Consider the following 10,684-nt stretch of genomic DNA (forward strand, 5'->3'; position numbering starts at 1 on the left):
TGCATGTATTTGGAAGGGTTTATTCTAAGTTTTTTTTTTGCATTGAATGTGTAGAAAATTAACTAGAGTGTTCGCTATATCATTTACATTCAGCTGTTGTGTCGTCCTAGATAAGTGAAACTTCTATTTCTTAGCTAGAGAGTTGCACCATGGCAACTAGTTTCGCGAGCTAGATTGCTAGATATGTAAGACTCTTTTTCGGCCATACAATCAACAAAAATAAAGTCAAATAGTCGCGTGATATGTTTGATCGAGGTTGTATCTATTTCATAGTAAACTTTGCGACTATTTTTTAAGGTAAATTGGAAGTCATGCAGAGCTACATATAAATATAATAATAATTTCACCACTGGTGAATCATTTGCTTTGGAGTTTGGAATAAACTAGATTCCCATATTCTTTACTCAGATTTTAATGATTAATTTTCTTTATCATTCAGCAAGGAACTCCCAACGTCAAGATAGTATAAATTTTCTTTGTTGTATCATATAATGAGCATGAGAAGATGAAGCTCAACCTATCAATTGATTAAAAGGTCCATATTGCTGAATTTGAAATGCGGAGGAAAAGAGTAGAGAACTACTCAACTACCATCCTGAAAATTTCATGTGGCTCATTGCGAATAGATACCTGCACCAGAAGATTTAACAAGCATTCATGGAAATACTTACCATTTCATACGCACTAGTCTTTGGGACTTGAGTTTTTATGGATGACAAATTGACGATGCTGCTGCTAGAAATAAGATGCATGTCCCTTATTCAGTCAACCAAATAATATGTATATAGAGTATCAACCTAAACTTGCCTGAAGCTAGGCATCACATCTAGTTGATCACCCTAGGATTTGATCTACAAATCAATATATATGAGAGGTATAAAATGTTAACAGCAGGCATAGGCATTCATCTAGAGATGACTATTGTGACCCTGATCGCGACCTATAACTTTACTCGTACTCCGGCTCTCATTTTGGATCAGCTGCACCAATTAGGTTGCATACATACCCGTTTCGGGATCAAGCCGCCGTAGTTCACCTCCACTCCTTCTCTTTACCTCTCTCTCTTTTTTCATGAGTTGCCTCTCCTCTTTTCTTCTTCCCCCTCTCTCTCTCCTCCCCTCTCTTTCTTTTTATATCCCTCTCTTAGGTTCACTTCATGGGGCATAGTATGGTATTAGGCCTATTCCCTGGGCCCAATACATGCTATGGTCCATCTATGAAAACGGCTACTATATTTGTCCCCTCTCGGGTTTTGGCGGCAATGATGACGGCGGACCCGAGAAGTCTCTGAACTTCCTTCTCTCCTCTGTGAGCTCTAAATACCCGCAGTATCCTGAGATTGTACGCAGTCTTCTTCTCCTCGGGACGTTTCATATCCATGTACTCTGCTACTGGATTGTATGTCTGTAAAGTACTCAGTCCCTATATATTCTCTTTGTCTGCGTACTCTTGAACTTTGCACTCTCATCTTTCTTGACTCTGTGACTTTGTTGGCCGCGAATTGTATTATAATCCTCCACTCATCTCGCTCTTCCTTCATCACTACCCGAGTTCTCCAACCTCAGCCGATAAACTATGTGTATCTCAGATCTCTATAAGTTTTTGTTATATGTAGGTGCATTACATCTCTTCTATCCCCTTTCCTTGATTACACTTTCTCTATCTTTCTAGCCTCTTTGCTATGGTTCTTTTTGCAAATCTCCAATGGTTCTGCGAGCGTCAGCCGTAAATAAACTCTACTCCGCAATCCCTCTTTCGATAGTCTGGGACTGAAGGAGTCTTACTTTCGCAGTGTTTTCTTTGCTAAACGTCCTTGATCGCGTGACTCGAAATCCTCATTATCTTTCTACTATTAGCTCTCCTTACAGAATTCACTACCAATCCTCGAAGGGTCTCTTTCCCTTGGCACTCACTCTTCCACATCAATCATCATGTCTGCGAAGTATCTCAATCCATCAGTTCTCATTCATATAACTCATTAGCGTATCCACGAAGGGTCTCATCCCCTTCGCTCTCACTCTTCAAACTCGATCCTCATGCCAGCGAAGTGTCTCAACCCAACTATCCATTTTCCTCTACAAAATTCACTACCATGTCCGCGGAGTGTCTCACCTCAGCCATCTTCTCTCTTTCATAGATCTCGCTACCATGTCCGCAGAGTGTCTCGTCCCCTTCATTTCTCTTTCATAGAACTCAGCATTGGATCCGCGAAGGGTCTCATCCCCTCCACTCTCATTCGGAAAGCACGAAGCATATCCAGGGACAGCTCATCTTGCCCCTATGTCTGCAAGGTGTCTAACCTCAGCCACCATCTCTCTTTCATAGAACTCGCTACCATGTCCGCGGTATGTCTTGTCCCCTTCGTTTCTCTTTCTCGAAACTCACTACCCTGTCCGCAGAGAGTCTCAGCCCAGCAATAAGCTCTCCTTCACAGAACTCGCTGTTATGTCCGCGGAGTGTCTTAGCCTAGCCATAAGCTCTCCTTCATAGAAATCACTACCATGTATGCAGAGTGTCTCACCCTTTCATTTCCCTTTCGTAGAACTCAACCTTGTATCCGCCAAGGGTCTCATCCCCTTTGCACTTACTCAAGGAACTCGATATCACGTCCGCAAAGGGCATCATCCCTTTTATTTCTCTTTTGTAGAACTCAATAGTATTGTTTCTTCTGGATATATTGCTTGCTCCCAATTGCAATTTGGAACTCCAGCTCGCGGAGGGCTCATCCCCCCCACTGTCTCTACTCAGGAGTGGAGTCTGTTGAGGGGCAACTCAATTTGCCCCCAAGCTTGATTCGGATCTCATGTCCGCGGAGGGCTCATCCCCCCCGTTATCTATGCTCTGGAGTGGAGGTTGATGAGGGGCAACTCAGCTTGCCCCCATGTTTGATTCGGATCTCATGTCCTCAGAGGGCTCATCCCCCCCCTGTCTATGCTCGGGTGTAGTCCCCCATGAGGGGCAACCTTCAGTTTGCCCCACGCCACTCATGTCCCCCACGTTTGATTCAGATCTCATGTCCGGAGGGGCTCATCCTCCCCTTTGATGTCTATGTTCGGAGGGCTGTAGAATAAGTCCCATGAGGGGCAACTCAGCTTGCCCCCATGTTTGATTCGGGCATGAGGGATCGCGGAGGTCTCATTCCCCCCGCACTCATTCGGATAGCTCCACGCCATATCCGCGAAGGGTCTTCTCAAACCCCTCCACTCTCGTTCATAATACACATCTGGGAACAGCTTAGCCTGCCCCATATTTGATTCAGACACGAGGGTTCACGGAGGGCTCATCCCCCGCACTAATTCGGATAGCCCCACGACATATCTGCGAAGGGTTTTCTCGAACCCCTCCGCTCTCCTTCGGAATGCACATCTGGGAACAGCTCAGCATGCCCCATGTTTGATTCGGACACGAGGATCAATGGAGGGCTCATCCTCCCCGCGCTCATTCGGATAGCCCCACGACCTATCCGCGAAAGGTCTTCTCGAACCCTTCCACTCTCCTTTGGAATGCACATCCGGGAACAGCTCAGCCTGCCCCATATTTGATTCGGACACGAGGGTCCGCGGAGGGCTCATCCCCCCACACTCATTCAGATAGCTCCACACCATATCTGCGAAGGGTCTTCTCGAACCCCTCCACTCTCCTTCGGAATGCACCTTCGGGAACAGCACAGCCTGCCCCATGTTCGATTCGGACATGAGGGTCCGCGGAGGGCTCATCCCCCCCCCCCCCCCGGCACTCATTCGGATAACCCCACGACATATCCGCGAAGGGTTTTCTTGAACCCTTCCGCTCTCTTTCATAATGCACCTCCGGGAACAGCTCAGCCTGCCCCATGTTTGATTCGGACACGAGGGTCCGCAGAGGGCTCATCCCCCCCATACTCATTCGGATAGCCCTGCGACATATCCGAGAAGGGTCTTCTCAAACCCCTCCGCTCTCCTTCGGAATGCACATCCGGGAACAGCTTAACCTGCCCCATGTTTGATTCAGACATGAGGGTCCGCGGAGGGCTCGTCCCCCCGCACTCATCCGCTTAATTGGGCTTCATTGTTCCTCATGAGATATAATATCTCCTCTACATGTGGGTTTTTCTTAGCTTTCTGAGTTCCTCAAATTTAGCGAACAACCACATATATGTATTTCCTAAGAGCAGTTTCATACTCATGACCTCTGAATGCTACACTTACCTCACTATTCATTCTGCTCATACTTCGTGAAGAACGTGACACATCTGAGCCTGATGCTTGAGGCTCCATTTCAGTGCCTTGTCTCTTTGAACTAACAGGAGCAAGGTCTTCTAATCTCTCCCTAATGTCCATCTCGGAAGCAGAATCAAGGAATGCCAAAGATCCCGAGAGCTCTATGGTAATACATCATGCCTCTTACAAGATTTGAGCTAATGTCCGCCTCTATAATGCATTCCCGAAGCGGAGATCTTTTAGCTTGTTATTCCCTATTTCATTTTCATACACCATGCCTTCTCTGCGCATCCTCTCTAAGAAATTTCTCCACTCATCATCGTAAATTTTCTGCAGATAGAACTGTGTTGAGACGCCATCTTCATTCTCAATTCGCAACTATTCTTTGTTGTACAAAACTTCTTCGTTATAGTAAGGAGTAAGGACACTGAAAGCCATCATTTTTTCAACTTGGGGAGCATCGTGTATATTCATAAACAAGGAGTTGTTGAAGAAGGCAATACGGCGTCTTGCCTCAAGATTAATTGGGACGTTGACCATAGAGTCCCTAGATGTTAGAATTATACGCAAACAACGAACCTGGCGGTAGAAGGTAGCATTTTCAATGTCAGGCAACTCGATGGAATTCTCAAAAAGCCAACCTGAGTTAGTAGCTGGACTCAAAGGTGCTAAACCATCTTCTTTTAGTTGTTCTAACGTCCTCTTCACCTTTGGGAAATCTCGAATCAAAACCTCGTACAAGGCCTGCAGCGCGTTCACCAACTTGTTGAGATCTTTCTTAGGCTTATTCAGGAAATCCACAAGGGATACTAACTTCGCATGAATCTGTTGTACTGCAGTCGTTTTGTAGATTTTCATGAACTTCTGAATCCAAATTGAGTCATCATCTAACTCCACAAAAAGGTTGAAGATGATGCTTTTATCTTCTGTATTGTCTTTGAGAATGACACTCAACAAATGCTTGGTGCTATCATATGCTTCAATAGTAGCACACCCTCTGTACTCATGCTTGGATATTTTCCTCCAAATCCTCTTGTCTGATGTGTCTGACAACTCTCTTGCTTGACCGAGCCCGCCAATATTCATTGGACAGGAGAAAACAAGGCCATCTAATAACTCTAATGTTCCACTCATTTGCTGGCAATTCCAAGAGTTCCACCTCATGGTCACTTAAGATGTCTTCTTCCCTGAAAATTGAAATAATCTCATTCCATAGGAGGGTGACTTTGTTCGCCCCAAGCTGGTTTGATTCAAGCTTATTATAAGGCCAGCCTAGTCCATACCGCAACTTCAGTCGGTGTATAACATCATTGAATTTATTCATCATTGTACTTCTTGTTCTAAACTGTTGCTCCTGGGGTATGAGATTAAACTGCAGTGTACTTGTAAAAAACTGAAACCTTAGCCTCAACTGTTGGATGTTCCGAATCTCACCCAAATGGTCAAATAACCCACCAATGATCCAACCAAAGAAGAGAATATTGAGTACCATCTCTGTATATCCATAAGGCAAATCAAAAGCACTGGAAGCCATAATAGCCCGACCGCCAATCTGTTAGTGATACTAAATAACTCAAGCCAATCATAGTCTATTCTTTTAAGCTTCCATACAGCCTTCGTCGATTCAACCATGGGCATAATCTGGAAGTAGAAACTGAAACTAAACTTCGCGGCAAGAATGAGAATCTAGAAAACTGAGCACTCCATGTTGTCAACAATCCCTTCACTAAGGCCACGGCCAACAAAAATTCGCATCTGGAACCACCAAGTTAAGGCATTAAAGATTCTCCAGTTAGTTTCCTCGAGAAAGTTCCGCACCCAAGGTAGAACCAATAGAACCATTGCTAGTACCTCTGGGAGGAGATATACAGGTGCTGCTATAAGGAAAACCTTATGCATTACTTCTGCTTTGCTAGACCATCTCCAAACCAGTACATATATAACAACAAATGCAGCTGTCCATACTATAGCAGCAACACTCTTTAGCACCATCCTCAGGCCAGGCTACCTTGTCTCGCTCGACACCAATCCATACTGAGTGAAAAAATCTAGTAAGGATTGAAACAATCTAAGTCCTGCCCAAGTGATAAACACACTTAGTACCCGAAACTGCGCGTCAAAATTTCTCAAAACTTGCCACGGATAAGCCCACTTTGACTCTTCCTCCCACGCAACTATAATTGCAGCTTGAAGAAACAATAAATGCATAATCCATAGTCAATCAAAGCTCCTAAACACATTCAAAAATGACCTCTGCTCAACAAAACCTGTCTTACCAACACCCTTTCGCTTCCCTTTAGTCACATAAAAACTAGCATATATATAGTTACCCGAAAGGCCCAAGCCCAAGACCATGCCCAGTTTGCCAAGATCTGAAATGGGTCCAAACCGACCCATTTCCTCATCTTCTCCACCCGCCGCCAGACCTGATTGGAGCACCACCACCCAACATCAATCACTAACCAAAACTCCTAGAAACACGTATCAAATCCAACTCCACCACCTCATATCTAGCAATAACTCATTGTGTAATTTACAAGACTGAGTAAACTATGTTAGCAACGAACTGAATCCCGAAATTTTGCTGTACTGCAACTTGCATCGGCAACACCATCCCTCTTATTTTCCTTCAACTTAATCAATAATGGCAAAAGAAGAGAACACCAACACCCCCACCACTAACAACGACGAAGAAACAGAGATTCTTCGACCATCATTCCCACTGGGCAGATCGATTAAAGAAGATATATAATGAAACTAGACCAAGACATCACATAAAATAACATCAGAAACCCTTTTACTAATATCTCTATCCATTGATCTCTTCCTTCAGTTTCTCGCTGAGAAATCATCAGAAATCGCTGTCGAGAAGAAACGAAAGATTATCAAACTAGATCATTTAAGAACTGATGTTAAAGGACACCAACCCACCAACAATTTTCTCATTGACTCACTTCCGGTTCCGAATGAGTTCGGTGACAGAGTCCTTAGTGGTAAAAAAACGAGCTGAGCCTATTGAGAAACCGATCCCCACAGATGACGCCAATTGTTGCGACCCTGATCGCGACCTATAACTTTACTCGTACTCCGGCTCTCATTTTGGATCGGCTGCACCAATTAGGTTGCCTACGTACCCGTTTCGGGATCAAGCCGTCGTAGTTCACCTCCACTCTTTCTCTTTGCCTCTCTTTATTTTCTCATGAGTTGCCTCTCTTCTTTCCTTCTCCCCCCCCCCCCCCCTCTCTCTCTCCTCCCTCCCCTCTCTTTCTTTTTATATCCCTCTCTTAGGTTCACTTCATGGGGCATAGTATGGTATTGGGCCTATTCCCTGGGCCCAATACATGATATGGTCCATCTATGAAAACGGCTACTACAATGACAATACAAGAAACTTTCTTTTTCTACTATTTGAGAGTTTTCTTTTAATCTGAACTGAAACAGTAATCTAGGGACAGGTAAGAAAGTGTACCCTGAACCATGGCGAGATGGTGATGTTCCAGTAGATTGTCAAAACAAAAAGCTCAGTTCAGCTGACAATATAGTTCAAACTGTCTTTGCCAGTAGTCTTTGTGTTACTGGTGCGATTTCTGTTACACACTTCTAACTCCACTATAATACCACCAATTGATGAGAAAATAATAGCTATTTACGTTCTAGCTGCACAAAAAAATTCTGAATTGCAAAAAGTAAATATGAGATACGATAAACTGACATTGGCTTATAAAGCTTTGCAAATTGCAAAAACACAATACAGACATTAAAATTTGCTCCATACAGGTTAAACTTACAAAAAGATTAGCAAAAAAAAAAATGATCTCCCACTTTCCCAGTCACAAATACGCTTTGGTTCTTGGCTCCGCAGACACCTTCACCATTCACGGCCACAAGAGTTAGTCTCTAACTTGATTTGAGCTTTAGCCCTCTCAAAGTTATCAAACACAGGCAGGATGCACATTCTGAACTCACAGTGGTTCCTTCTCAATTGGACTATCAAAAGTAAGAAGCAAAAGCTCACATGTTAAACCAGTAAGAAACCCAGTATCGACTGCAAAAACCGTTGCTACGCCGAACCCATTTCGAACTGTACATATCCCACTTCCGAAGATTAACTAGATAACCCTTGAAAACAAGCAACGACACCACAAAACAAGACATTATAATCGCAGTATGAATCAAATATTTTTCATCCTTGTTTTTAATCAGATTCCAAATTCTATCCACAAAGAGAATGATGCCCAAAAAAACAAAAGGCTTAACAACACATATTTTCTTTTTAAGCTCCTCCAATATCAAAGGTTGGACACTCCCTCATCACTTCCATGATAGAAAATTCAGGGGCTTCTTTGAATGCTAAATATCACTCCGCAACTGACAGAACCCAGCCAAACCAACCAAAGCCACACCAAGCTAAGTAAAACAAATAAAAGAATACAAGCTTGTTTTTCGTACAAATCATGAGCCAATACTGGGAGCATAAACACTATAAGGAAGAATGTATTAAGTCCAATCCCGACCTGAATCAGCATCAAAACAAAATAGGATTGTACTTGTGGGGATTATGAAGAAGTGTAGTTGAAGCTTCTGACAATTTATATCTTGAAATTGCCACTCTCCAGTTTATATACATACATAATGAGATTCAAAACACATATATCATCTATTATCGGAAACACACACACACACACACACACACACACACACACACACACATATCATCTTATGTTTGCGCAGTTGAATTAAGTACTTGCCCTAAGAATTCTACAAATAGATTTTTATTTGCAACACCACATCAATAATTTCAATGGTTTGTCCATTAATTTCATGACTACTAGCCCAAATTCTCGCATCAACCATTTGATACGATTAAAGCCAATTATTCCCAACAAGGTATATGTCTTAAAAAAAATAGAACCAATTAATGATTCAATGGTGTAGCAACACTGTTTTTCTTTTGTTAGGAAGTAGATAGATAGCTTGCAAAGTTTCAAGTATGAGACAGTGTCAAACCTATTTTGAGTTTTGACAACATAATTCTACACAAAAGCACCGTGACTCCTGACTCACCCAAACAATGAAGAGTTGCAGACTACACTAAGTAAATTAACTTTATGTAAGTTACTTCACAAACTTGAATCCATATCTCAATTTTCTGTTTTGAAGCTTCTTATTCAAAAACAAATACTCCAAATTATTGCAAGCAACTGGAGCTGAAGAAATGGAGAAATGATCTTATGTTTACATCAGTTTGTATTAAATCAAATCTTGGAAGCTAGACTCAGAGCTTACCAAAAATACTCACTGATAATTATAAAATGAGTAGTTTACCTACGAAATGAACTATGAATTCAAAACGTAAGTAAACTAAAACTTAACTTTTACGAGTCTATTATCAAAGCTTCTACTCTCGATGCGAATTGCACTAAGTGGAGTAGGAAGTTCGTTCCACTCCTAGTTCCCTAGCATGGATTGTTTTCTAAGTCTAAGAAATCTCTCTTAAGTCAATGAGAGCTTTACGAAATGTTATGCTAACAAGACGCGTTATTTTAAATAACTAGATATAATAAATAACAAGATAAAATATAACTAAAGATAATCTACTGGCTACGGAAATACGATTGTTTGACTCTAGATAAAGGAATAGAGGGGAATTAAATCCACCTCGACTCCAACTTAATAACCTAGTATAGATTATTGTCGTATCTCGATTCTTACATTTTAACGGCAAGAATTTCGAGTCTAATCCCTAGTGTTCATGGCATTACTACGGATACTAACTAGCATGTGAGGTCGTCCACCCATTCTCATGGCATGAAAAACACTCGACCTTCTAGAGTGGAATAGATTCTACTACCAAATTCTATACTAACCACTAAGTTTTCATCAAGGCTTCATCAACCCCTCTAATGGAGGTTTAGCCTTGAGTCATCAACCCAACATTTCCCATTGAATCTAAACTAAACATAATGTAAGAAATTGAGATTTACTTAGTTAACAATAATGAATCTAATTTAATGGCTGGAATGGAATAATAACAAGAATTTAATTTAGATCTAGAATGGAAATGACAAAATTCGAAATTGACAGCTAACTATTTTATTAATCTAATCAATCAAGAACAATCATTCAAAGATTTAATCTAAAACAGGAATTCAAATGGAACTAAAACTTAATCTATTAATAAAACTAGATCTAGAATTCTATATATTAATTTAGGTCTAACTAGCTACCATTAACAAAGAGCTAAGCTTTTGTTTTTATACATCCAGATCCAAAATTCGTGCATGGGCTTGGAACCATGTTTTGGGCCAGAGAATCAGGCCCAAAACCCAATTCTTTCAGTCCAAAAAGGCCTCTTCAGCTGCAGTTGGCTTCCACAGACTTTTCATCCACTTCTGCTCCTCTGATTGGGTCAAGGCTTGGACCATTGGAAAGCTCTTTCCGAGACGGTCGTTTTGACATAAGGTAGGCCCAATTCCGAGGTTTGA

At 41.9% G+C, this 10,684-nt stretch overlaps 1 non-coding gene and 1 pseudogene across 1 annotated transcript; both read right to left on the bottom strand.

Annotated features, from left to right (window-relative positions):
• Positions 1–4,025: 4,025 nt before the first annotated feature.
• On the bottom strand, positions 4,026–6,596 carry LOC147491783 (callose synthase 12 pseudogene; annotated as a pseudogene).
• On the bottom strand, positions 4,307–4,388 carry LOC147491784 (small nucleolar RNA J33). Its single transcript, XR_015200487.1, has one exon. It is a non-coding gene; the product is annotated as a small nucleolar RNA J33 (small nucleolar RNA).
• Positions 6,597–10,684: the final 4,088 nt, after the last annotated feature.

Source organism: Coptis chinensis, chromosome 6 (genome assembly GCF_015680905.1).
Source record: "Coptis chinensis isolate HL-2020 chromosome 6, ASM1568090v1, whole genome shotgun sequence".
NCBI lineage: Eukaryota > Viridiplantae > Streptophyta > Magnoliopsida > Ranunculales > Ranunculaceae > Coptis > Coptis chinensis.